Source organism: Podarcis pityusensis, assembly GCF_964106645.2.
Source record: "Podarcis pityusensis genome assembly, chromosome: Z".
NCBI lineage: Eukaryota > Metazoa > Chordata > Lepidosauria > Squamata > Lacertidae > Podarcis > Podarcis pityusensis.
The window spans coordinates 2379362-2407246 of NC_138044.1; the positions used below are offsets into that span (position 1 = coordinate 2379362).

Sequence of the window (27885 nt, forward strand, 5' to 3'; positions counted from 1 at the left end):
TCCGGACAGCAAAGCTTACAAGATCTTACTTACCATGGTGAGTTTCGCTTCCCGGTCTCTTCCAGAATTTTCCGTTTTCTGTTTTTGCAGGTGAGGAGCAGACAGTGGAGGCGGGAAGAAAGGCTGGTATCTCATCTCCTCCAGCCCTCACTCACCAACCCATCAGCAGGAAGTAAGCCTCCTCTCCTCATCAGACCTCCTTGTATGGTGTGAGCAGCCGGGCTCAGCATGCTGGCTCTTGGCCCCAGCCCAGCTCCCTGCGGCCTCAGGAAACTGTTCCAGCAGCAGTCTACAGGGAACAATCCTCAGCCAGTTCGCAGACAAAGCCAATATTATTAACTCCTTCTGCAGCAGGCAGGGGCTTTTAAAGGGACAGGCAGGAGGGCTCCCACCTCCAGCACAGCAAAGAGTGCATGCTCCGAGTGCAGAAGGAGACAGATCCAAGCCTGGCAGCTCCCCCTTGTTCTTTTCCTTTTTAAGGATCAGGCAGGAGATGGTGAGAAGGACGCCCCGCTCTGCCTGGGAACCCTGGAGGGCTGCTGCTCCCAAAAAACGCAGGATGGACAGGTCTCCCTGAATATCCACGAAGGAGCATTGCTAAGAACTCAAAAGCACTCTGGGCGCAGATCTGCAAGGGGGTAGCAAAATCAAGGTGGCGTGTGACACTCCAGGTGCCCCGTGAACAAAGTTTTGTACTTTTTAAAACAAGCTTTTTAAAAAGGAAAACTAGGAGAGGCAGGCAATCTGGCAATTTGGGGTCCAGCATAGAAGAGTCGGGAGACTGAATGGTGCCCCCTGTTCCTATGTTCTAAGTCATGGGTAGGCAAACTATGGCCCGGGGGCCGGATCCGGCCCAATCGCCTTCTAAATCCGGCCTGCAGGTTTTTATATGAGTAGAATGTGTCCTTTTATTTAAAATGCGTCTCTGGGTTATTTGTGGGGCATAGGAATTCATTCATCACCCCCCAAAAATATATATATAGTTCGCCCCCCCCCCCAAAGTCTGAGGGAAAGTGCTGAAAACGTTTGCTGACCCCTTTTCTAAGTGGTACCATTTATTTATGTATTTATATTTATATCATTTATATCCCACCTCCTCATTTAACCCCCACGACAACCCTGCAAGGTAAGGTACGCTGAGAGAGGCAATGACTCCAAGGTCACACCTGGTGAGTTTCCTGTGCCAAGCTGGCGGAGTGGGGGAGGGAGAGGGGCTTCCCTGATGAATTTCTGTGTGGCATCACTTAATCTGTTAACGGGCACAGGAATTTTGTCAGAAACAAGGGGGGTAACCCTTTAGGGAAGGGGCTTCTACCACTTCTGTGGGAACTTCCCACAGCCACCTGGGATCGACCAGGGTTGTAGAGAACTTCGTGGGAGGATTGGGCCCTGCGCTAAGAAGTGGGAGGGTGACCCATGGGATCTGCAGCAAAGTGCCTCGGCCCGATCCTCTTAAGTCATAGTCCAAAGTCCAGGAACTGTGCATTCCTCAGCATCCTTTGGAAAAGCTTTTATCTCTGCTGCCCTCGGCCCTTCAAATGTGGACTTTGTCGCTGGAGATAACAAGTCTGCTTTGCAGCGCAGGAATGAAAAATCATGGGCAGGAAAGGACTATGGCTGGAATTTAAAATTCTTGTGGCTCATATAGCCTGCTTTTACCTTGGGCTGGCAATGCGCAATATATAGATACAGATATAGATACAGTAATAGATATGTATAGGGACGCGGGTGGCGCTGTGGGTAAAAGCCTCAGTGCCTAGGGCTTGCCGATCGAAAGGTCGGCGGTTCGAATCCCCGTGGTGGGGTGCGCTCCCGTTGTTCGAAAGCACCCCCGGGAGCAAGTAGATAAATAGGGACCGCTTACCAGAGGGAAGGTAAACGGTGTTTCCGTGTGCTGCGCTGGCTCGCCAGATGCAGCTTTGTCACGCTGGCCATGTGACCCGGAAGTGTCTCCGGACAGCGCTGGCCCCCGGCCTCTTGAGTGAGATGGGCGCACAACCCTAGAGTCTGTCAAGACTGGCCCGTACGGGCAGGGGTACCTTTACCTTTTTATAGATATGTATATTTTGCTGACTGCTGATTATTTAAGTATTTGCACCTTCTTCATCTTGCTGCCCCACAAATGCTGGACCCACAAAGGGTGTTAGGCTATAGGCTCAGGACTGAAGTCATCTCAGTAAAAGTCTGTCTGGGCGGCTGCCCTTACTAAGCCTCTCTGTAAATTAGCATCACGTGTGCCTTAGTTATAGAATGGGGATTTTAAAAAAATGTATCACGACTATATTATTAACAGCCCAAATGACCTAGAATGGCCATTTTGTGCTCCCATCTGCTTTAATTTTATTACATAAAATTAAATTTTACATGGAGTTGTTAACATCCACCCAATATTCTCTTCCCAGGGCTACAATTCTGGGAGGGGAATAGGGGCAGGTTCTCAGCACCCTTAGCAAACTACAACTGTCAGGACTCGGGGAGGGGGGAGGTGAACCTGCCTTAAATATATGGCCTTTATGCACACCACACCTTATTCCGAGTCAAAGCGCTGGCCTGTCTAGGTCAGGACTGCCTCTCGCTCTGACTGGCAGCAGCTCAGGGGTCTCAAGGGTCTCAGGTAGGGCTCTGCCTGCAGAACAGAACAGAGCAAGGTCTTGACACGCCTCTTGTTTATTTCACAACGTTTATATGCTGCTTGATTGTAAAGCAACAAACAAACAAACAAACCTCAGAGCAGTTTACGAAAACCATATAGAACCATCAGATTATCAGACCAAAGACTGATTAAACTGGCTGCAGCGCCCTAAACATCTGAGGAGGCTTGCCTGAATAAAAATGTTTATAGCAGTTGCCAAAGAGAGTACAGTGGAGCCACCTGCCCAATACCTATAGGCAGGGAGTTCCAAAGTTCAGGTGTTGCCATACTGAAGTGTTGAGTTATTTTGAGGAGGTACCAATGCTGGGTGCAACAGGTTTAGTGTTTACTCTTACTCTCTCTCTCTCTCTCTCTCTCTCTCTCTCCCTTCCACACTGCTGATCTTGCCCTGGCTTAGAAGGCGTACTGTCCCCCGTCCCCCGTCCCCAAATGTTGGGTGTGCCAGGAGGGAGGGGAGAAAATGCAGACACGGGTAACAGAAGCAGTAATGAGCGCGAGTGTGAGCAGCCTGCCAACTGCCTCCTCCAATCTGCCTTGCTTGCTGGAGCTCAGGAGCAGAGTAAATGAGGATTTATGAGCTCTGTCAGGAAAAGCGTGGAAAGGAGTCCGTGACAAATTAATCACCAATCTCGGCCACGCTGACGGGGCGCTTTCCGTGCCTGCCCTCACCAGCGGTGCCAGGTTGCTTGCCATGGGCCGGAGCCCTGTAGGGGGCACCTTTCTGATGCCGTCACTTGTGATCTCTGCTGACATCTGCCAGGGCCCCACAAAACCTTCCAGATGTCTGTCCCCCCCTGGGCCTTCTGCCAAGGCTCCCAACCAGTACCTGGGTCACCCATCCTTATGATATATCCTTTCATTTTATTTATTTGCTTTGTTTCATACAAAAACCACCATCACCTCAAAGCGGTTTACAAAACAGATACCACAAACAAATCAAAGAATCAACAACAGTTCCATCCTTTCACAGAGTTTTCCCAGTTCCATTAGGGATGACACTACTAGGGTTGCCATATTTCAAAACGTATGTGAGACATCCGGGTACCATGGTACCTCGGGTTACATACGCTTCAGGTTACATATGCTTCAGGTTACACACTCCACTAACCCAGAAATAGTGCTTCAGGTTAAGAACTTTGTTTCAGGATAAGAACAGAAATTGGGCTCCGGCGGCACGGCGGCAGCAGGAGGCCCCATTAGCTAAAGTGGTGCTTCAGGTTAAGAACAGTTTCAGGTTAAGAACGGACCTCTGGAACGAATTAAGTACTTAACCTGAGGTACCACTGTATAGGGCGGTATATAAATAAATTCAATCAATCAATCAATCAATCAATGAGAAACAGATTAAAGCTCACAGCAGCTTTCTAAATATCTAAGTTGGCTCATCTGAACAAAAATTCCAGTTAGCAGGTGCTAAGAGGAGGACAGCGAAAGTGTCTGCCTGGTGTCCAAGGCTGGGAGTTCCAAAGAGTGGAAGATGCAGCACTGTTGGTTACAGCATAGTGCTGATAACGCTAAGGTCACAGGTTTGATCCCTATAGAGGACAATTGCATTGCAGGGGGTTGGACTAAATGATCCTCAGGGTCCCTTCCAACTCTACAATTCTGTGATACTACAGGTGAAACTCGAAAAATTAGAATACCACGGAAAAGTTCATTTCTTTCAGTAATTCAACTGAAAAGGTGAAACTAATATATGAGATCGACTCATGACATGCAAAGCTTCTACTTCTCAGAGCTCCAGTCTTGTTCGATTTGCAATCCTTGTTTTGCTGATTTCCTTGAATATTCTAATTTTCTGAGATGGTCAATTTGGGGTTTTCATCAGCTGTATGCCATGTTCATTGCAATGATAACAAATCAAGGCTTGACATATCTCGCTTTGCATGTCATGAGTCGATCTCATATATTAGTTTCACCTTTTAAGTTGAATTGCTGGAAATAAAGGAACTTTTCCACAATATTCTAATTTTCCGAGTTTCACCTGTATTCTCAAGGATGGATTTCTTCTGCCGACTGAAGTGCTTGAGTGGGCACATGTGGGGCAAGGCGATCTCGTAGGTAAACTGGTCCCAAGCTGTTCAGGACTTTATACGCTCACAGCATTACCCCTTCAACTTGGCCCGGAAGCAGGTCAGAAACCAGTGCAGATCTCTGAGCGCAGGTATTAGATGCTGACGAGGCCTCACTCCTGCCAGCAACCGCACCGCAGCATTCTGCACCAGCTGCAGCCTCAGGATCAGGAGCCAGGGAAGCCCTATGTGAAATCCTTCCTAATTTTGAAGAATGTAAGAAGAGTCAAGCCAGATCAAGCCAAAGTTCTGCTTCAGCCTTCCCTGAGTTTTAGGCAAAACCGCCATTACCCCTGCCAAGAGCCTGCACTACAGGAATGTTGCTAGGCACTTAAAGAGGACTTGTGGATTGAGCCCATGACAGAAATTCACATTAATGTACAGAATTTGGCCTCTTGGTGAATGAGGACCAGGTGTGTGTGTGGGGGGGGTCCTCACTTTTTAAAAGGGGTGAGGAGAAGGAGAAGGGCAAGATATCTAGAGCATGGATTAAAAGACTGGGGGCTCCACTCCCTAGCCACAGCCCTGCTACAGAGACCAGGTCCAGGGGAGTTGTAGTACGAAGTCTCTGGCTGGCTGACTACAGTATTGATTGATTGATTGATTGATTGACTGCATTTATGCACCAACTTTTTCTCCAACGAGCTCAAGGTAACGTACGTGCTTCTCCTACTTCTCCCACAACAACCTTGCAAGGTGCATTAGGCTGAGAGGCAGTGACTGGCCCCCAAGGTCACCCAGTGTGGGGTTCGAATCCTGGTCTCCCAAGCCCTAGTCTGACAGCCACTGACAACTCAACACCCACATGCTCTTTACACCACCCCCCACCCCCCGGTTAGAGCAACAAAAGGCAGAATATTCCTGCAGGAGCATCTTGAATCAATGGGAGGTGGAGTTATGGCGAAGCCTGTAAAAGTGCTGACCCCTCAAAATATGGGTGGGTGGGTTCCACAAGCCTCCAGCCTTTTGCCAGCAGCGCCCAGACAACCCCAAAGCCCAGGTTACATAGCCCCGCCAAGAGAGTTATTGGCAGGTGAATCTTGCCATTCTCACTTGGGCGATGAGGCAATCCTCTTTTTAAAGGCTACTGCTAAAGTCATTTGCTTTATTACCTTGGCGCCTGCTCCCCACCCCCACCCCCGTTGTTTGCCGTAAATCTCTTGGCAGCAGCCCATGTCTCTGGGTCCAGCTCTTTCCCCCTTCATAACCTCAGCAGAGGGCATCTGTATTCTCCACACACACACACACACACACCCCACTAGCCACCCACAAGCTGCAACTCGGCTCAAAATCTCACACTGGGGCCTAAGTTCTGGCAAGGCCACTAAAAAGGTACTCCACAAACCTCTTCATTGAAAAAACAAAAACACGGCCGGGGGAAATAAAAACACAGCAAATATTTACGTTTGTGCAATGCAAGGATTGGGGTTTTTTGGGTGGGGGAGCAGCACTTCTGATCCTAAGAATACAGTCATACCTCGGGATAAATACACTTCAGGTTGAGCGCTTTCGGGTTGCGCTCCATGGCGACCCGGAAGTAACTGAGTGTGTTACTTCCGGGTTTCGCCGCTCGCACATGTGCAGACGGTCAAAATGACGCTACGCACATGCGCAGAAGCAGCAAAACGTGACCCATGCACGCGCAGATATGCTGTTGTGTCTTACGTTGTGTTCGGGATGCGAACGGGGCTCCGGAACAGATCCCGTTTGCATCCCGAGGTACCACTGTATCACACTGAAGTCATCAAATCTGCAGCCATTATTGTTGCAAAGGTGTATTTCCATGAAAAACGGTTTTTTAACCTGTCCTGTTTCCCCAGAGCAGGCCTGGGGCAGTATGCATGGTTCCCCCTCAGCAGCGGCACCCTCAAAATTATTTGTGCGACTACTCTGCACGGTAGGTTAGGCTAAGAGTGACTGAATGGCCTGGTGTCCCCTGTTGAGCTTCAGAACAGAGCAGGGATCGGAAAGTGGGCATTGCAACTCCTTGACCAACGCTCTAATGTTGGAAACCACAAACAGGAGCTGGTGCTTAGGTGTGTGGACAGAGCCTGGCGGAATCTCAGACGCCACAGAACAAGCAGCTTACCACGAGGAACATACAAATCTGCCTCGCTTGTGCATGTCATGGGGTCAAAAAGGATATGCTGGAGCTGGAAAGGTTTCAGAAAAGGGTGGCCAAAGATGATCGAGGAGATGGAGCGATTCCCAAATGAGGAAAGGTTGCAGTGGTTAGGACCTTTTACTTTAGAGGAAAGGTGAGTAAGAGGAGACATGATTGGAGTTTATAATAAACGATGCACAGCATGGGGAAAGCGCAAAGAGAAAAGTCTCCCTGTCTCTTTCGTAAGGCTAGAACTCTTGGGCATCCGATGGAGCTGAATGCTGGAAGGACAGATAAGAGAAAGTCCTTTTTCACACAGTGCAAAGTCCAACTGCGGAACTCCCTCCAGCAGGAGGCAGTGGGGGCTACCAACTTGGATTGTTTTAAAAGGGGGACTGGGACAATTCATGGGGGTGGGGGAAGGCGATGGATGGCTACTAGCCATGTTTCCTCTGCTGTGACAGTCAGAGGAAGCAATGCTGCTTCTTCTTCTTTTTCTTGTAAAAAACACACACTTTTATTTAAGCCATTTAAAGTAGCACAGCACTTCTGCCAATAGGGGAGAAAAGTAGGCATACATTGTTGGTTTGAAAATTCAGTCAGCCCATTCCATCCCCAATGCTAAATAAGCTATATTGGAAGGGTCAGAAATCATTGGATTTTTTAAAAAATCCATTTATCAGATGATCATTAGCTCAAATCTTCTCGGGTTTAGATTATGCTGAAGTTCATCCTAAAGTGCCCCTCTTGGTTGGACATAATCAGCAATCATGCAATAGTTCATTCCTGAACCTCTCAATCTGTGGAACTGCCATCCTGATTTGGAAGTCGTTGTCTCCCTTTGAGATTCTCCCTTTGCTTCAATCAGCATCAGATATTCTACACATCCAAATCTTCAACATACCTGAAGGACATAACATGTTTTCTTCTGATGCCATCTGAATCTTGCCAGTTACCAGAACCCTGATGCGATCTTAACAAACAATAAGTTCTGGATAGCAGTTGCTGGAAACCACAGGAGGGGAGAAATGTTTCTATTGTGCTTTTTCTCTGCCCCCTGGTTTCCCATAATGGGCATCTGCTTGGCCAGTGTGAAAACAGGGTGCTGAACTCAATGGACCACTGGCCTGGGCCAACAGACTCGTTCTTTTGCTCACCTGTGTTGGAAGATGGATTGCCAGGCTGAAGATTATTAAACTATTTTTAAAGCAGAGTGTACACAACTCCACCCATAGCCTGGGTCACACACTCCCACCCATCCCTCAGCTGCTTATTTCTGGAATACGAAAAGTATTGAGCTCAATAAACTTAGCTTCTGAATGGAGTTTGCAAGTTTATATATTCACAAAACCACAGAACTGACCCAGAGGATTATTTAGGCCAGTGTTTCTCAAACTTGGGTCCCCAAATGCTGTTGGACTACAACTCCCATCGTCCCTAGCTAGCAGGACTAGTGGTCAAGGATTGGACCCAGGGTTAAGAAACATTGATTAAGTCCAACCCCCTGCTATGCCAGCAACTCGTGACCCCAGGAAACACTTAGTGCTAGTCTGCCATGAATGCATGCAGCTGGCACTTGCCACACAATGTACACTCTGCAGAGGCTCAGAGACGCTCTCTACTATGACTTCATATGACTCAGAACTAAGGCTGACAATACAAGCAGGTTATTGGCCTGGGTCCAGCTAAGCCTACGAAGATAATGCATGCAAATCGTCTGCAATTCTCTGAACAGCATTACTATCCTTGCCACTGTCCACAAGTTGATTTTAGGCAAGTTGTTGCCTATGAGCCTCAAGCGAGCACCTGTGAAGGCAGCAACACTCACATGAATCTTGTGCTGTTTGCTTCAAGGAATGCTGGGAGGAGGAGGAGGAGGGCTGTGGAGCAGCCTGTGCAATAATAATCTGCAAACAGTAAAAGAGCTTCCTTGCCAAGCTGGCCAGGTCAGTTAAATTTTGCATGCCAAGTAAATACTGTAATCATACACAGCAGCCTACCAAAGAAAAGGCAGTCGCCGAACCTGACAGAAACCACACACACAAACAAACACACAGTTTGCTTTTTACATACAAAAGAATCCCCATGTAGATAACGCTTGTGCCCGTTTGACACAGTGCTACCACATTTTTATAGGCAGAAGTTCCTGTACCAGGTTGGCAAAGCCTGCTGTAAAACATAGCCTATAAAGTAAGACCTCAAAGAAAAGTAGAATTGGGAAGGATCTCCAAGGGTCATCTAGTCCACCCCCCTGCAATGCAGGAATCAATGCAGAAATTATCTAAATAATAATATTTATTTATTTATACATACATACATACATACCCCGCCCATCTGGCTGGGCTTCCCTAGCCACTCTGGGCGGCTTCCAACAAAATACTAAAATACAGTAATCCATCAAACATTAAAAGCTTCCCTAAACAGGGCTGCCTTCAGATGTCTTCTAAAGTCTGGTAGTTGTTGTTCTATTAGACATCTGGTGGGAGGGCGTTCCACAGGGAGGGCGCCACCACCGAGAAGGCCCTCTGCCTGGTTCCCTGTAACTTGGCTTCTCGCAGGGAGGGAACCGCCAGAAGGCCCTCGGAGCTGGACCTCAGTGTCCGGGCAGAACAATGGGGGTGGAGACGCTCCTTCAGGTATACAGTCATACCTCGGGTTAAATATGCTTCGGGTTGAGCATTTTCGGGTTGCACTCCACAGCACTTACTTCCGGGTTTCGCCGCTCACGCAGACGCTCAAAATGATGTACGTGCGTGCGCGGAAGTGGCAAATCGCAACCCGCGCACACGCACAGACGCAGCTTGCGTTCGCTTCAGGATGTGAACGGGGCTCCGGAACAGATCCCGTACACATCCAGAGGTACCACTGTACTGGACCGAAGCCATTTAGGGCTTTAAAGGTCAGCACCAACACTCTGAATTGTGCGCAGAAACGTACTATATATCTCTATATAGATAGGTCATAACATTTTCCCCATTTTAACATTTGCAAAACATGAGAACTTCTCTCCCTCTTCCTCCCCAACAAGCTACAAGGAGAGTTCCTTAGGACTGAGCATGAATGGGACATTATGGAATTTTGGGGGGGGGCCTAGGAAGCATACAGGGGGGCAATGATAGCCTTCCCTCAGCCAGGCTTGGACCCTGAAGGCCTAAGATAAGCATCATTCCTTCTGCCAAATAGGTATAACAAGCACAGTCCCCCTTCACGGGTTCACTCTGAAGATTCCATCATCAAAGCAGCAAGGTTTTGAAGGTCTTACCCGGAGCATCACAAGACACTGAACTGACTTGTAAAATTCTAATAAAAGCCGTGTCGCTTTTATCCAAGTCTGTGATGCTTGCAATTGGGGGGTTTTTTGAGGGGGGGTGGGAGCAGCTGGCTGGCTCTCGCTTTTCCTCCCTTTTTCAAAAAAAAAAAAAGAAAGAAATTCACATCCTCTGATTTTCTGGCTGCTTGCTTTGTACACTGAGCCAAAAAACAGGAGGAATAACAGAAACGTGTCAACAAATTGACACCTCAGAAGGCAGGAAGCGCCTCCTCCACTTTCCCACCACAAACTTTCAAAGCAAAGACTAGAAGCCAGAGTGGTTATCTCAGCAGCTGCTGGAAATCTGGTTAGTTCTCTTATCATCTAGCTCAGTTTCTCACCAGCCTGGAATAATTAAGAAGCGAAAGTGAAAAAAAGGGTAAGGAACGGAACATCCACCTTCTTTCCACAGCAGCAGCCAGGAGAGCGAGAGACAGAGAAATGGCAAGATGACCGCATTTTGTTTCAACACTCAGCACCTAGGGACATTTCCCAGCTCATGAGCGATGCTAACAAAATGGTCTGCTTTTTAATATAATATTAAGAACCAAGGGAGGTTGCCTCATAAACAAGTCTGCCCCTGATCCATTGAGCTTAGCAGGGTCAACACTGATCAGTAGCAGCGTTCCAGGGTGGCAGCTTTCCCAGCCCTACCAGGTGTGGGGAGGTGCTAGGGTGGCGTGGGAATTGAGCTTGTGACCTTCAGCAAACAGAGCAGGTGCTCAGACATTAAGTTTTAGTCTGCTCCTTACAAAATTAGGCACCATCCACTCCTTGTGTCACTTAATACAAAGTGGTTTAATGTCCGAAGCCTTAAACCATTCCAACCAACTCAATATTGGCTGCCCAGACTGGCAGTGGCTCTCCTAACCCCACCTGGACTGGAGATGGGGGAAGCTGAACCCGGGACCTTCTGCATGCAAAGCAGGTGGTCTACCCCGAAGCCACAGCCCTTTCCCCCAGCTATACCTCCTTTTTTGTGGGGAGGGTCTGCAGTGCTTTGTTGCATTATCAAGGCCAGTGTGAAGCATCAGGCAGAGAGCACAGAGGCTAGGCCAGGACGTTCTGGGTTCAAATCTTCATCGAGCATTCGGGGCAACTTTCTCAAGGTAGTCTCAGCCTAGCCATTTCAGGGCACCGTTGTTTTGTTTGTTACACAAATGCAGGGATTTGCACCTTTGGCAGGAGTGTTGAATTTTTCAACTTTCAAATTACAAAAATGAGAGATGCTAAAAAGTTGCAACATAACTTGGGAATTCAAAAGATATTTTGGTTAAATTGATATAATTTAGTTTTGCTTGGTAAGTAAATTGTGTCTAAAACTGCAAAGAAATCATTAAAAACGATTGCCAAGTGCTTGCAGTTATAACAACAACAACAACAACAACAACAACAACAACTTATTATCATTTATCATTACCATTTAACGTTGTATACGTTGTGTGTTGTTGTTTCTCCATTTGATCTTTTTACATGGTTTTACATGCATTGTGTATTTTAAGCATTGTGAATTGCTGTTATATTTATTGATTATAGTTTAGTAATTATTTATTGTTAAGAGTGAATTTCTGTTTAATTATTATTTGCTGATATTAAATGTTATTGTGTACTATTATATTCTAATGGATTATCGAATATTACTTTTTTGATACATTGTTTATTTTAAAGTTATGTTATTATGGCTTTTTGTATTGGATCGGATTGTTATAAGGTGTGTGATCTTTGTTATTTCTTCAGCTCGCAAGCCGCCTTGTGTATAGCAATATAGAAAGGCAGTATACTTATTAAAAGTGAAATGAAATGAAATTTTCAGGTGGTAAAATAAAAATTATTTGGTTTTCTGAAAGCAGTTTATGTGTTTCCTCATCAGACGTAGACTTGCCAAGTTAAATGGTGTCCAATCACAAAAATAATAGCAGATTTGAATTCCTCACACCCAAAAATATATTGTTAAGACTAATCACTTAAGAAATTAGCAAAAATTGCATTTCATTCCCCTAAAATGATATGCCCTATCAGGGCAGCATGCGTGCTTCTCGAACCCCGCTTTTATCCACCCAGCAACCCTGTGAGGTTGGCCCATTAAGCATCATAGCTAAGTGGGGATTTGAACCCCTGCCAATCCCAGTTTGGCAATTTACAAAGAAAGTCACAGTGGGAGGAGGGCCAAAGATGGTGGAATAACCAGCAGCAGCTTCAAACACAGAGAAGTTGTTTCCTTTTTCCAAAACTGCATTCCAGCCTGAGCTCCCAAACAGCCTGCATAGAACTCCTTGCACTGGATGCAAGTAAAATAAGCAGTGTGGTGTAATGGCTAGAACAGCCTTCCTCATCCTTGCATTCTGGCTGGGGTCTGTGGGAGTCACAAGCTGAATTCACATGGGAGTTCCCTCCATTTTCCAGATGTTTCCCTGTTAATTTTCCAAGTTAGATTTGAAGCTTGCACGTGACGTGAAAACCACTTTCTAAATGCCACTGGAATACTGTGCAAGTTTATCACTCTGTGTGATTTGCTTCCAGAAAAATATCCATTTGCAAACAATACAGAAATCTATTTGGTTATTTATTGCACTTATATCCCACCTTTTCTTCCAAGGAGCTCAAGATAGTGAACATAGTTCTCTCTCTCCCCATCTTTAAACCCTCAAAACAACTCTGAGGGATGCGGTGTTTGAAACTCACATTGTTCAAGGCACATTTTGCAACAGGGAACTTCATAAATGCGAGCAGTTTCTGAGCTCTGGGTGCAATACTGCGCCTAAGATTTCAGATTAAAATTGCCACTGTTACTCAGAAGTAAATCCCAACCAAGTTCAATGGGGCTTCCTCACAAGTAAAATGTGCATGGATTGGGGGCCTGAAAACTTTCTTTTCTTTTCAACCCAACATGTTTTGTTTAGGTTTTAGTTGCCTTGTTTGATGTACTTTTAATATATAATGTGCTTTTAATTTGAAATATACTAGCCAGTTAGTTTATGATGGTTTAAGTCAGTGATGACCAAATTTGGCCCTCCAGCTGTTTTGGGACTACAATGCCCATCATCCCTGACCACTGGTCCTGTTAGCTAGGGATGATGGGAGTTGTAGTCCCAAAACAGCTGGAGGGCCAAGTTTGGCCATCACTGGTTTAAGTAGTGCATGTTAAAGTGTTATCTACCTCAGACTCTCACAGTGATGCTTAAAATCAAAACAAATTTTGGAGTGGGACCTTTGAAGGACACTTAAGTCCTAGGTTTGCAAACTGGACACTCAAGGTGGTGTCTCTGCCATCAGTTGTGTAGGCCTTTAATATGTGTTAATTGTGGTGCCAAAAATATCTATTTATATGAAGGAAAGGAGTTTTTAGGGAGAATCCAGGGCTTGTCTGCAGAGTGGAAATAAAGATGATCTTTTTTCTGCCTCCCCACTTCCAGCCATTCTCTGAAGAATGGAGAAGAGATCCTCTTAAGAATATTGGGGGGGGGGGCAGTTGGGAGGGGAAGCATGACTTTGTTTTTTGCATTCTTCAGATGAGGACTAGACCATGTGAAAAATGATCGTAAGATTCTAGCTGCAGTTCATTCATTTTCAGCTTAGTATTCTTGTTATTAAAAAACGACGCCTAGACATTCCGTTGCTGTGTACAACCACCTAGGTTTAAGGTGCCATTCAGCTCCTAGCTTTCATATATCAGTTTCTAAGACTGAGAGGGGGGGTCAGGCTGGAAGGCAGTGCCTGGCCCAAGGTCACCCAGTGAGCTCCAGGGCTGAGCCCCCACTTGAACCTCCCAGTTCCTAGTCCAACCCTTTAACCACTGCACCACCACTGGCTCAAAGAGAGCTAAACTTGCACATTATTTGGCAGGCATTCGAAAAAGGTGCTTCTGTGTCCTAGGGAAAGCTAAGCTATAATGCAGGAATTGAGAGGTAGGGGTATGGAGGGGAAATGAAATAAGAGAGTATGAACACAGCCACAGTCTAAAACATCTGGAGGGAACTACGTTGGAGAAGTCTGGTGTTAAATGTTGAGCTATGCAAATATGCTATTACTGCTCAAACAAGGAGCTGATAGTGAGCTAGGGCTGTTTTTTTGGGGGGGGGCTACCTCACTGGATTGTTGTGAGGATATAAAAGGAACCCCCGTGAGCCCATCCAGTGCTCGATTTACGTATAAACAAGCTATAGCTTAGGGCCCCACTCTCTTGGCCCCCCAGATTCACTATTAATATACTTCTTCTTAATTTTATTTCAGTTCAACAATTACTTTGATAAAATACATATTTTGTTACGTGCAAACGGCTTGAGATACCTATTAGGTCCATAAATTACCATATACCATATATTCAACACACACAAAAATAGCGACCATTTGTTGTTGACAAAGGACAGCTGGACATATAAAGGGCCCCATTACCTTCAGGAGCTCAGGGCCTCATCAAACCTAAAAACGGCCCTGCCCCATGTCACAAACAACCACTCCAGGAACTACGTTTACTCAGGAGTAGGCGACCACCCCGCTGCATCCCACGGAGCGGGAGTGTTCCCTCAGGAGGAAGCGCGTGCAACATCTGCCGCCGCTGCCAAGCGCGCCATCCCGCGCTGCACCGGGCTGTTGCTCCCGAGCAAGCCCGCACCTGATTCTAGCATGCCAACGCCCATTTACTCTGGAGCAAGTCCCCCCCCCCCGCGTGCAAGAGAGCTTGCTGCCAGGACGCCTTGCCGCCGGGCAGAGCCAGCGCCGCCGCCTTCCCTGGGCCTGATTCCCGACGGAAGGAAGCGCACGATCGCCGCTGAGCCATCTCCCCATTACAAGCTCTGAATCGCGCTTGCAACCAGAACCCTCGAGGGGCTTGCTCATGAACAAACGAGGCGGGCGTTCATTTGATCCGGCCGTGTCGCAGCGCCCCTACCTTGGCAGCCGTCTCCGCCACTTGCGGGTCTCCTCGGAGGAGGAGGCGCCACGCCGAAAGCCCCACAGAGCAGTGTCTGGCGCTGGCCACCATCGCTCCCCAGCCTGCCTCGGCTCGGGGAGTGGAGTGGAGCGGGCGCTGCTCCTCTTCCTTCTGTTCCAGGCCCCAATCCTCCCGGGGGTTCGACCTAGCAGCAGCAGCAGCAAAGGCGGACTCAGCCCGGGCGCAATCCAGCCTCCTTCTCTCGGCTGGCTCGTTCCGCGGGAAGGGAGGAGACAAAGGCGAGCCCGACCCGGCCCGGCCCGGCCCCTCGCTTGCGCTGCCGGCCCGCCCTCCTCCTCGCTTCCCTTCCTTTGGGAATCGGGAAATAGGAGGAGAGAACAGATCGTGCATGTACTCAAAACTACGGTGCGGCTTCCCCTCGCGCCGAACTGATTGCACACCGAATAGACTCTCGCCTCTTTCTGCTTTCCCAGCGGTTTGAGCAACAGCAAAGTCTGGATCGAGAGGGTTTTTGGAGATGCTTAGAGACGCCCTTCTCTTGGCTTTGACCTGGTTGCCGGTGGTCTACAGGGCCAAGTTCAAACAGATTTTGTTATCCAGAGGCCACTGTGCAAAGTCACATCTAAACCGGCTGGCACATCTGCCAAAGCCCAGCCTAGGGTGCAGGATACCGTATTAGCAAGATCGTATGTTCTCTCCATGAAGGGATGTGACTACTGGGGAGATGGTAAAAGACCTGACCCAAGCAGAGAGGCTGTGGCTTTCTCAGGTCCTTATGGGCGGATTTCAGACAGATTATACAGCATCCCCTCTTAAACTAGCCGCCTTCCCCAGCACAGAGAGATTGGCAGGTCTGTGGCTCCTTAGAGGCTTCCACGCTTTGAAGCTCCAGTCTGCAAGGCAATCTCTGTCTAAATCTGATGGTCTGAGGTTGGTTGCCAATAGCCTGCACTGTATTGTCCATTAGCCTTGTTAGAAAATACAGTATTTGGGGACTCAATTATTGCCAGAACAAATCAGGGAGGGGGAGGCAATGTTTACAGGTGCTTAAAATAATCATAGAACTGTGGAGTTGGGAGGGACCATGTGGGTCATCTAGTCCAACCTCCTTTTGCCCAACGTGGAGCTCGAACCCATGACCCCAAGACTAAGAGTCTCATGCTCTACCGACTTTCCAGTCCTCTTTTAAAGCTGTCCACGGATGTGGCCATCACACTGCCTCTTGTGGTAGTGAGTTCCATAGTTTAACTACGTGCTGCATGCTGAAGGACTTTATCTGTCCTTAATCTTCCAACATTTTTTCACGCTGCACGAAGAAGTCCCTCATAACAAAAATATGTTCTGAAACAAACAGAATTGGCATATATGTGTGTGTGTGTGTGTGTTTGACTTGAAGGGCAGTCCAGCAACAAAAGCCTTTTTCCACCCTGAATAATTGGATGCACTCTTCCAACCTTGGATCAAATCTACGCTTCCAGGTGTCATAAGAAAGCTGCAGAGATAGCGCAGGATAGTGCACACCCCGGAAATTATCTCTTCCAGCTTCTGCCTTCTGGAAGGAGGTACAGGGTTATAAAGACGAGGACCAGCCGCCTGAGAAACAGCTTCTATCCAAATGTGATTTTGGTTTTAAACGCAGTGTAAGGTAGTCTTTATGGGAGTATATTGTACAGTGGTACCTCGGGTTACATACGCTTCAGGTTACATACGCTTCAGGTTACAGACTCCGCTAACCCAGAAATAGTGCTTCAAGTTAAGAACTTTGCTTCAGGATGAGAACAGAAATCGTGCTCTGGCAGCACAGCAGCAGCAGGAGGCCCCATTAGCTAAAGTGGTGCTTCAGGTTAAGAACACTTTCAGGTTAAGAACAGACCTCTGGAACGAATTAAGTACTTAACCCGAGGTACCACTGTATTTTAAAATGGGGTATCAGAGTTTTTAGGGGGCTAACCAGGCTGGGATAGCTGGGATAGCAGGCTTGTTGGGTTTTGAATGTTTTATGTAGATTTTTCAATTTCGTTGTTCTGTATGGGACAATGACAATAAAGATTATCGTATCGAACACTTTAGAAGAAGAAGACAAGAACACAGCAACACTTGGGGGCTCAGAATCCTTTACCATCTCTGGAGCGAAACAGCAAAGCACTTCTGCCCATCCCCTTCCCCACAAGTCTGCTTTCAAAAGCAAGCAGATAACATGCCCGAGACAATGACAGATTTTCATTCTGCCTGCCAACAGACCCCACCCCCCCTCCCCGCAGCAGTCAGGACTGAGTTTGTTCAAATTCTGCCTTCCTTGTGTTTATCGAGACTGCTGGAAGAGAGCAGACACCAATATGCAATTAATTGGCAACTGGTGAGAGCAGATTGCTGGAAGGAAAACCGAGGGGGCGAGGCATCGTGGCATCTGTGAAGTGGCTGAGAGTGGCAGATATAGAACACAGCAGCCTCGGTGGTGGGGTTTCAACACAAACACACCCCGCCCCATTTTTCTAAAAAAAGGATTTTGTTTGTGGAGGTGGACTCCCTCACCAATAGACAGAAATTGACAGAGATATACTAGCTGTTAGAAAACACAGGAGGGGAGATTGCTCCTATGCTCAGGCTCTGCTTGTGGGTTTCCCATTGACACACCTGGCTAGCCACACTGAGAAGAGGATGCTGGACTTGATGCACCATTGGCCTGATCCAGCCTCAGGGCTCTTCCTGTGTTCTTATATTCTTAAATGTGCACCATTTTGGAAGTACCCTCTGGCTTCTGAAGACTTTTACTACCTCTCCATCCCACCCTTCACCCCCAGACCTCACCTGCTGTGGAGAAGATTATCTTTGGAAAGTACTCTTGGGAACGAAGAGTTTACAGAGAATAGTTACCGCTGGTGCCATGGAGTGTTCCTGTGGGAGGCAGCTCCTGGCACCTGCTGGGCTGCATACCTTGCTTCAACAAAAACGATTGAGGTGGGGGAGATGAGCTTTTGGGAAGCAGGCCCAGCTTAAAACCTTGAGATAAGGTGCTCAGGCAGCAAGCGGTGAGTTGGTGTTTGGTGGCGCTGTGTGAGGCACGAACCTGCATGAAATGATAACGGGAGGCTGCTAAGAGCCCTGCTGAACCTTCCCAGGAGGGAGGGTAGCAGTTGCTTCTCTGTATGATATACCTCACATTTGGTGTGATTTTCCAGAAACCAGCAGTGGGGAATCTCTATCTGGCTGGCCCTTGCAATTTTTTTCCAGGCTGCACACCTCCCTGGCTCTGCTGTATGCCCTCCTTCAGCCTCATCACAGAATTTGGAGACAGGTGGATGGAGATCGTCCACCTGGGAAGGGAGCCCATCTAGGATAAGGAAAAAACTGGTCCTCAACCTCTGCTGCTTTGCAGGACATCTTTGGGAGAAGAAAAGGCTAAGGAGAAGGGAAGCTTTTAATGTTTGATGCATTACGGTATTTTAATATTTTGTTGGAAGCCACCCAGAGTGGTGGGGGAAGCCCAGCCAGATGGGCGGGGTATAAATAATAAATTATTATTATTATTATTATACACAAATCTGGAGCAGAGTCCCCAAGATGGCGCCCTGTATGCCTGCTTCCGGCAGGTGCCAAGCTGGTGCCAAATGTCTTGCTCTGCTTTCCTTTGCACCACATCAGTGTGGGCAAAAGGAGGGTCTTGTTGTCTGCGCAGCCCAGGACCTCCAGACACGCTGCCCAGACTTGTGCCCCTGGTAGGTCACTTGGTTGCTGCTAACACAGCAGTTTGGCTTCACTCCCAGAGACACACTCCATTGCTTCTCGAGACAGTTGGATGCCAACAGGATAAAGAAGGCTGGCATTCAGCTGTGTCCTTAAGCAAATTCCTCCCCTCACACTCCTGATGTCCTGCATGTAGCAAAACAGAAAAACTGAAAGGTTAGGGAACAGGTTGGTGGGTGGAAAGGAGGACCCATTCCATGAGCCTTCCCCACAAACTGACCACACCCTGCCAGGCCATCCCAAGTCCCAAAAATAATTCCTGAGGAAGACAGAAGGCTGCCTCACACAGGCCTTTTGCAACTGTCTAGAATTATTTCTTTCAGACCCACCAAATTATGTCAGTGAGGCACCTTCCCCCTTGCTGCAGTCAAAAGGGATGCAGGCGAGAGAGCACATGTTGTTGTTTTATTTTAAAAATTAAGGGAGCAGTCAAAGGCTGCCTGTACATTGCAGCCGGATGACCTTTTTAAATAAAACAAACCAAATCAACACTACCCCGCTGTATTATCATCCTCATCTGTTAATAACTGGACATTTTCAGAGTGGATGGAGATTAGTCACCACCCAAGCCCTGATTATGGGTTGCGTCTTGTGCCTGGTCTGGAGAGAGCCTCTCAGTTTCAGAGCAAAGGACAAATTTTTCACTGGTTGAGGGGTCTGGGTCTCCATTCTCCCCACCCCACCCCTCCCCACTTTATAAACAAAGCCTTTAAATCAAAGGGATGTGCCCCCCATTCATTTTGCAGCTTCAGGAGCTCCCTGGATCTCATTGTGGATAGGCAAAAGATGAATAAAAAGGTGGGCGGGGAGGGAGACAGCTGTTTGGATGAATCAGCCACATCCAAGCATTCACAGATTTTTTGTATTGTGTGAGGAAAGCCAGAAAACAAAACCTTACAACCACTTGATGATGTGCTCACAATCAGATGCACGCACACCCACACCCACACACCCCCTGGGTATATCTTCTAACTGAAACAAGAGGTGCAGGCCAACACAAAAGTGGTTCCATTCATTCATTCATTCATTTATACAAATATTTATATAATGCTATGCTGTAAATATCCAAACATAAAACCATGCAATTAAAATCATATATATATATTTACAACAGACGTAAGTTACAGCCAATTATAACCATTTCCAAAAGGTGTTTAAAAGTTGGCACCAAAGTTGGCAACTGCGGAATGTCTAGTGGTCCAGGACACTCGGGGCCTTCTGGCGGTTCCCTCCCTGCGAGAAGTGAGGTTGCAGGAAACCAGGCAGAGGGCCTTCTTGGTAGTGGCACCAGCCCTGTGGAACGCCCTCCCATCAGATGTCAAAGAAATAAACAGCTATCTGACTTTTAGAAGACATCTGAAGGCAGCCCTGTTTAGGGAAGTTTTTAATGTTTGATGTTTTATCGTTTTTAATATTCTGTTGGGAGCCGCCCAGAGTGGCTGGGGAAACCCAGCCAGATGGGTGGGGTATAAATAAGTTGTTGTTGTTGTTGTTGTTGTTGTTGTGGCGGCAGAGTGTTCCACAGGGCTGGGCTGATAGACACCAAAGGCTTGGTTTCTTGTTGTTATCAAGTTAGCCTCACCAACCGAGGTAACAACCAACGATGCTCCTGCTGATGATCTGAGTGATCAAGCTGGGATATAAGGGTCCTAGGTACCCTGGACCCAAGTTGCCCAGGGCTTTGTAAATTAATACAAGGGCCTTGACCCTGACCCAGTAGCAGATGGGCAGCCCAGATGCCTCAACAAGGGTGTCACACATTGTCGGCCAGGTAACCCCACCATCAATCTGGCCACCGCACACTGCAGTCACTGGAGCCTCAGAACCAGACCCAAGGGCAGCCCCACGCAGAACGCATTGCAACAGTGCAGACGTTACCAAATGCCTGTCCAGGACCAGCCGTAGCCGGTTAAAGGCACTCCTGGCTACAAAGGACACAGCTTATGTAGATTTATACCGTATAGGATGTAATTTCCTTTAATTCCAGAGGAATGAGTTACTAGTTCAGGGATAGGGGAGACTCTTTGTACATGCTCAAAGGCACTACTCTCTGCACAGTCCCTTCCCAATTCCCAAGACTGAGGAACACAGGAAGCTGTTTTATCTCATCTAGATCGGGGTGACCAGTGCAGTGCCTTCCAGTTGTTAGGTGGACTACAGTTCCCATCAGCCCCCCTTAGCATGGCCAGTGGTTAGGGATGATGGTTGTTGTAGTAGTCCAGCAGCATATGGAGGACAACATATTGGCTACCCTTGGTCTAGTGCATTGCAGGGGTTTGGGGGCGTGTCAAATGATCTTAAAACTAGTGGAAGGGGGTTGTCCAAGGACACTGGGTTTTGTTTTGTTTTTGTTTTGAGGAAGTGGTGCAGCTTTAAAAGGACTGGCCCTCTGCAGGTTCTGCCTGCCCCCATCTGCTCGGCTGCTGTACCTTCCTAAGTACATAAATATGGAAGGCTGTCATCATGCAGCCCCCATTGGAGAATCTGTAGTTCCGCATCTCAGTCCTGGATTTGTGCTTGTTTATTTGTTTCACAAGATTTAAACCCCCCCCCCCGAAAGAGGTTGCATGAACTCAGGGAATGGGGCGGGAGAGAGAAGGCAGGTTTTTAAAGAGTGATTTGAATTAAGCAGGGGTAGAAGGACACAGAGGAGCTGCAAGGACATGATGGGAGCTTGAAGGACATGTGAGGGGTGGGCTTGGGGCTTGGGTAAGCTGTAAAGGAAGTGGGGAGGGTTGGGAAGGAATAGGGATGGGGTTGTTGGGGGGTAAGTGGGCAGGCAGAGGGTGGCATCACAAGCAAGGGTGGCAGCCCCAAGTCTGTAAATAAGCAGACGGGGCCATAAGAAGGAGTTTTTCGGAGATTGGAAGAGGCTGCTTGAAACCTCCAACTGCCTTTGGGAAGCAGGGATTGTGCAACGAATTGTCTACCCAATATAGCTGAAAGCAGAAGGGGCTGTGGAAAGCTACAGGCAGCAGTGTGCCCCCCCCCCGGTTGGCCTTGAGCTCTGTGCACTTTCCATCACACTGCGGGTAGTACTAGCAGTATGTGTTCTGAATAATTCAGGGGCTGATCTGCAGGGACCAGTGTAAAAGGCATGAGCAAAAGCCATCCACCGGAGCTAAAGCTTGCTGCAAAAGCCTGCTTCCCTGCCAAACGTTGTTGGTCAGAGAAAGCAGCCTGCAAACACCACCCCAGATATAAGAACATAGGAAGAGCCTGCTGGGTCAGGCCAAAGGCCCCATCTAATCCAGCATCTTCTTCTCATGGTGGCCAACCAGATGCCCCAGTGGAAAAGCCACAAGCAGGACCCAGGAGCAAATCTCCCCTCCTGTGGCTTCCAGCGTTCAGGTACTGCTCTCTCTAACTGTGGAGACAAGAGCATAGCCACTGTGGCTTGGAGCCATAGACAGCCCTCTTCTCCATGAATCTATCCAATCCTATTTTAAAGGCATTCAAGTTGGTGGCTGCCACTGCCTCCTGTGGAAGGGAGTTCCAGAGTTTAACTGCATGGTGAAGGACTTTATCTGTCCTGAATCTTCCAACATTTGTTTCATTTAATGCCCACGAGTGTTATGAGAGAGGGAGAAAAACATTTCTCTGTCCACTTTCTCCACCCCACACATAATTTTATAAATTTCTATCATGTTGCCTCTTAATTGTCTTTTCTCTAAACTCACACACACACATACACACAGAGATATTCAAACATGCTTCATAGAGCAGGAATGACAACAGGTTGAATGAAATTTATTATTGATTGATTGCACTTATCTTTCTGCCAAGGCATCCAAAACAGTTTTCATGTGTACACCATGCAAAGGTATTGTTATAGGTTTGAGGGGGGCGGGTCAGTCTGGATGGTATCCGCTGGTCCCTTCCAAATCTGTGATCCTGTTTATGTGGGGTAGAATCTATATGAGGAAACTAGCCAAACCAGTTCCTTTGTTAAGGGAATGGTCTTGGATTGCCAGTTAAGTACCGTCTTGTACATGTCTAAAGAGGTAACCCTCAAGATAAGTGGGTGGGCTTTTTCTCACCTCAGCAGGGCTGGATGGCACCTCATCTTAGGAGGGAGAACAGTGAGGGGTGATTTGGCTGATGCTGGAAGCTGGGGAGACAGAGGCATGTCTTGCTCTGTGCTGAACCCCAAAGCTGTGACTTGGGGCTCTGCTGAAAACCTAAAGGAGAAGCAAGGTCTGCTGGGGTGCTGGTGCTGTGAAACCCTCTCCTCAGCTTATGCTCAGGTTGTATAGATGTGTAAATAAAACTATATATCCTAAAGATCCCTCAGTATCCGTTGGTCTTCATACTAAGGAAACCAAAACCTGGGTAAACAGTCTTCATGCCAAGGAAATTAAGGCCTGGATCCTCTCCCCACTTGGAGACTGAGGTTAAACAGGAAATAGTATTTTCGCAAACCCCACTCAATGCAATCCTAATCACATCCACTCAGTGAAGGACAGTAAGTTCCATTGAATTCAGTGTGGCCAGGTAACTGGGCTTAGGGTTGCAGCCTATGCATGAACCAGGAAGGCACCAGTTTAAATTGTGTCTCACTGTGTTTTTGCCCTATGGGGTTTTGACAGAAGACACTTTGCACATGTCCAGAGGTCCGGGCTTCCACTTGACAAAATCTGGAGCTCTTTCCATAACAGGTTCTAGAGGCAATACCTCAAACAAAGCTTGCTCAAGATTTGCCAGCTGTCCAAACAACAGGCTGTCCTGGGCTCATGCCCTGGGCAGCCCTTGAAGGAGGGATCCAGATTTGTGCAAATTGCTAAATCAGTTCAGCTTCATCTTCAAGAAGGGAGCAGGCCTAAATTTCCATGCAAGGGTGGAAATTACAAGGCCTGGCTGTGGTCAGTGTGATGTGGGAGATTCGCCCCTTCCACTCAGGCTAAATCCAGCACCCAGAAGGAGGAAGGTTTGCCAAGGGACATATACAAACGTGCAATTTTCTCAGAGCGGAGCAGAAATTCTAGGGCAGTTCTGGACAGAAGCAGTTGTGGCAGCCTGCTGTCCCTGGTTGCAGGGGCCCTTACTAGGTTCCTCCTCAGCAATTTGCCCTTCTGTGCAACTTGTCTTACAGGAGGGCACTGGTGAAATCTAAGCCACCCTCCACCTTCTCTTAGCCAGAGACATATCTGTGCCATAGGTCTGTGACCCAATGAAACTGAATGTTCAGAGATTCAGGACAAGCAAAAGAAAATCCTTATTCACACAAAATTAAAAAATAAAAAAAAATCCTTCCAGTAGCACCTTAAAGATAAAGGGGCCCCTGACCATTAGGTCCAGTCGTGGCCGACTCTGGGGTTGCGGCACTCATCTCACTTTATTGGCCAAGGGAGCCGGCGTGCAGCTTCCAGGTCATGTGACCAGCAGGACTAAGCCGCTTCTGGCGAACCAGAGCAGTGCACAGAAACGCCGTTTACCTTCTCGCCGGAGTGGTACCTATTTATCTACTTGCACTTTGATGTGCTTTCAAACTGCTAGATGGGCAGGAGCAGGGACCGAGCAATGGGAGCTCACCCTGTTGTGGGGATTCGAACCGCTGACCTTCTGATTGGCAAGTCCTAGGCTCTGTGGTTTAACCCACAGCGCCACCCGCGTCCCCTTAGAGTAGCACCTTAGAGACCAACTCAGTTTGTGATTGGTATGAGCTTTCGTGTGCATGCACACTTCTTCCGGTACACTAAAACAGAAGTCACCAGACCCTTATATATAGTGAGAGGGTGGGGAGGGGTATTACTCAGAAGGGTGGTGGGAACTGGCGAATCATTGGATTCTTATCTCATTATAGATGATAATTTTTTTAGCCATCTCACCCCTTGCTTTTCCCTGTAAGACCAATTGCAGTCATTAACAGTCGTCAACAGGTTTACCACATCTATAAGCCAATCACCCATTCCCACCACCCTTCTGAGTACAGTGGTGCCTCGCAAGACGAAATTAATTCGTTCCGCGAATTTTTTCGTCTTGCGATTTTTTCGTCTTGCGAAGCACGGTGTCGGGAAAGTTTTGGAAAAGCTTCAAAAATCACCAAAGTCTTTAAAAACCTCAAAAAAGGCTACCACACCGCGTTCTATGAGTTGCTCCTCGAAGTCAAGTCGCAACTGTATTAACGGTGTTAAGAAAAAGGAAACAAACTTGCAAGACGTTTCCGTCTTGCGAAGCAAGCCCATAGGGAAAATCGTCTTGCGAAGCAGCTCAAAAAACCCTTTCGTCTAGCGAGTTTTTTTGTCTTGCGAGGCATTCGTCTTGCAAGGTACCACTGTAATACCCTCTCACTATATATGAGGGTCTGGTGACTTCTGATTGAGTGTATCTGAAGAAGTGTGCATGCACACGAAAACTCATACCAATCACAAACTTAGTTGGTCTCTAAGGCGCTACTGGAAGGAATTTTTTTTATTTTGTTTCGACTACGGCAGACCAACACGGCTACCTACCTGTAACTTATTCACACAGTGCATAACTAAACTATGGAACTCTGTCCCACAGGAGGCGGTCATAGCTGTAAAAAAAAAATCAGACAAATCCATGGAAGATAATGCTATCAGTGACTACCAGGCATGAGGGCTGTACAGGATGCTGGACTAGATGGGGCCCCCTGTGGCCTGATCCAGCAGGATTTTCTTTTGTTCTTAAGTCTCCGAAAGTTCACATTTTAATGCAAAGCAAACCGCCTTCGAAATTTGCAGTTCGACAGATTTCATGATGCAGAGTCTTCAGCCGGAGGAATGTGCGCAACATTTGGGGAAAGTCTGCATAAAAGTGCATGCAGAGGTCAAAACATGCTGCCACGCACTCCTTGCAGGATGGGATCTGCTACCCCCTTGGCAGCGCACCCCTCCTCAATGCTCCCGCTGCAGCAGACCCATTCCACCCTCCCCTCCCTCTTCCGGCAACCCCCAGCTTGATTCCAGTTTCTGCTCCTCCTGCAAAGAAGCACAACAGCAGCGATGGTTCGTGGCAGACACTCCAGGGAGTGGAGGAGAGGCTACTACGTAACTGCATGCTTGCCCTGAGTTCAGGAGGAGCCCAGCAGCAAGCAAGCCAGGAATGCCCAGAACCCTGCCTACCGTGTGTGTGTGTGTGTGTGTGTGTGTGTGTGTGTGTGTACAGTGGCAAAGTTGCATGCTCCACTACCGGGGGTGTAGAGCAGGTGGGGGCGTGGCTGGAGCCCTGGGGGGCGTGACACCCCCAGGGGGCGTGACAACTGCCGCAGGGGCGTGGCGTGCATCCCAGGGGCGTGGCACACCGCCCGCAGCGGGGTGGCACACGTTCTGGGGGTGTGATGCGCCGCCTGTGGGGCATGGCGCCCAGCACGTGCAGGGGGGTGCATGGCACGTGTCCAGGGGGGCCGCCACGATGGCACCCTCCCGGAATAGTGGTGCCAGGGGCATTTCGCTCCCTCTGCACTCCTGTTCCTCCGCCAGTGTGTGTACAATGCCACATTGAGTTCATTAGAGCAAAAGGTGGGGGGTATAAACACAACTTTTATATCTAATGTGATGTAATGAACTTTAATTTTTTAAACAAGTTATCATTCCATAAGTTGCTTGTGTCCTCAGAGGCTGCTATAACCCTTGTTCAACCCTCTCAGACATGGGCTGTCAGTTTGCCCATTAATATCAAGTTACAGAGCTGGGAGATCCAGATTGCAAACAGGTATACATTTAGAGGTTTCCAGTATCTTGAAACACCCCCCCCCCATTTAATCCCCACAACAACCCAGTGAAGTAGAGAGGCAGCGAGTGGCTCCAAGGTCACACCCAGTCAGTTTCATGTGGCCAGATGGGGATTTGACCCCTGGTGTCTCCCAGGTCCTAGTCCAACGCTCTAACCACTGCACCACCACTGCCTCTCTGGTGTGTGAAGCCTTCACACTGGGACATGAACCAGAGCACGTCTCTCTGCCACGGCTTGCTGTGCCATAAAAATCTCGTGCCCCAACCCTGGATGTGTTCCATCCTTCCCACAGGTGTGAAGTCTCTGTAACACACAGCCAGCTTCGGCTCGGGAGAATTAATCTCTCTCTCTCTGACAGTCGGATCAAGGCATTATCTTCGTCGTAATTCCAGACTGCAAGCCATTTTTCCTTACACTTGTCACGATGACAGAAAACCCACATCACAGCAAGGGAAATAAAAACAAGGAGGGGGGAATCTCTCTCCCTGCGCCTCTGCCTCCACTGGGTTGCCTTTTTAAAAAAAAGCCACTACCCTGAAGGCACTAAAAGGAACCAGTCTTTATCATGCATATTTTGTTTGTTTGTTTCTAATGAAAATAAAGGATTCCACTCACATTACAAAACTTTTGGGTTTTTCATTTAAACTGCTTATCCCCTTCTGTACAAATAGTAGTCTGGGGTAGGAACTTAACATTATCTGGTTGGTAAAAGAAGGAAAAGGGGGGGGAGGAGGGGTGGTTTCCCAAACTTTTCCCAGCCCCTGTGGATCCATAAGCTCACCCCTGGTGCCCCCTAACCTGCCCTATGAAAAGCATTATTCAGAATAGCAGTCTGCAAGACTTAGGCTGAAAAAATTCAAAACAATTAATTGCACATTTTATTCAAGATCCATTTTTTAAACTATTCAGTTTAACAATTTCAACAAAATTGATGAACTTGATCCAGTGATACCACCTTTCAGAGTCTTTTTCACCTTCAGTGGCCCCTGGGCCCCTTAGCACACCACTTCAGTGATGGCCAAATTTGGCCCTCCAGCTGTTTTTGGACTATAACTCCCATCATCCCTAGCTAACAGGACCAGTGGGCAGGAATGATGGGAATTGTTGTCCCAAAACAGCTGGAGGGCCAAGTTTGGCCATCACTGCGTGACTAGGTAATCTCATCACCTCCTGGGGGCAGCACTAATAATAATTTATTATTTGTACCCCGCCCATCTGGCTGGGTCTCCCAGCCCCTCCAACAAAGATTAAAAATACATTAAAATGTCACACAATACAAACTTCCCTAAGCAGGGCTGCCTTTAGATGTCTTCTAAATGTCAAGTTGTTGCTTATCTCTTTGACATCTGATGGGAGGGCGTTCCACAGGGCGGGCGCCACTACTGAGAAGGCCCTCTGCCTGGTTCCCTGTAGCTT

At 47.8% G+C, this 27885-nt stretch overlaps 1 protein-coding gene across 10 annotated transcripts in view; it reads right to left on the reverse strand.

Annotated features, from left to right (window-relative positions):
• Nucleotides 1-27885, reverse strand: part of DAB2IP (DAB2 interacting protein) — a 316629-nt gene that overhangs the window by 96422 nt on the left and 192322 nt on the right. Inside the window, exon 1 of one of the 10 annotated variants that reach the window (XM_080990832.1) lies at nucleotides 15028-15300. The exons of 8 other annotated variants lie outside the window; for them this stretch is intronic. The gene's annotated coding sequence lies outside the window, so the exon portion shown is untranslated. Of the gene's footprint in view, nucleotides 1-33; nucleotides 222-15027; nucleotides 15301-27885 lie in introns of those variants that run through there. One more of the 10 variants, XM_080990824.1, reaches the window with a different exon arrangement.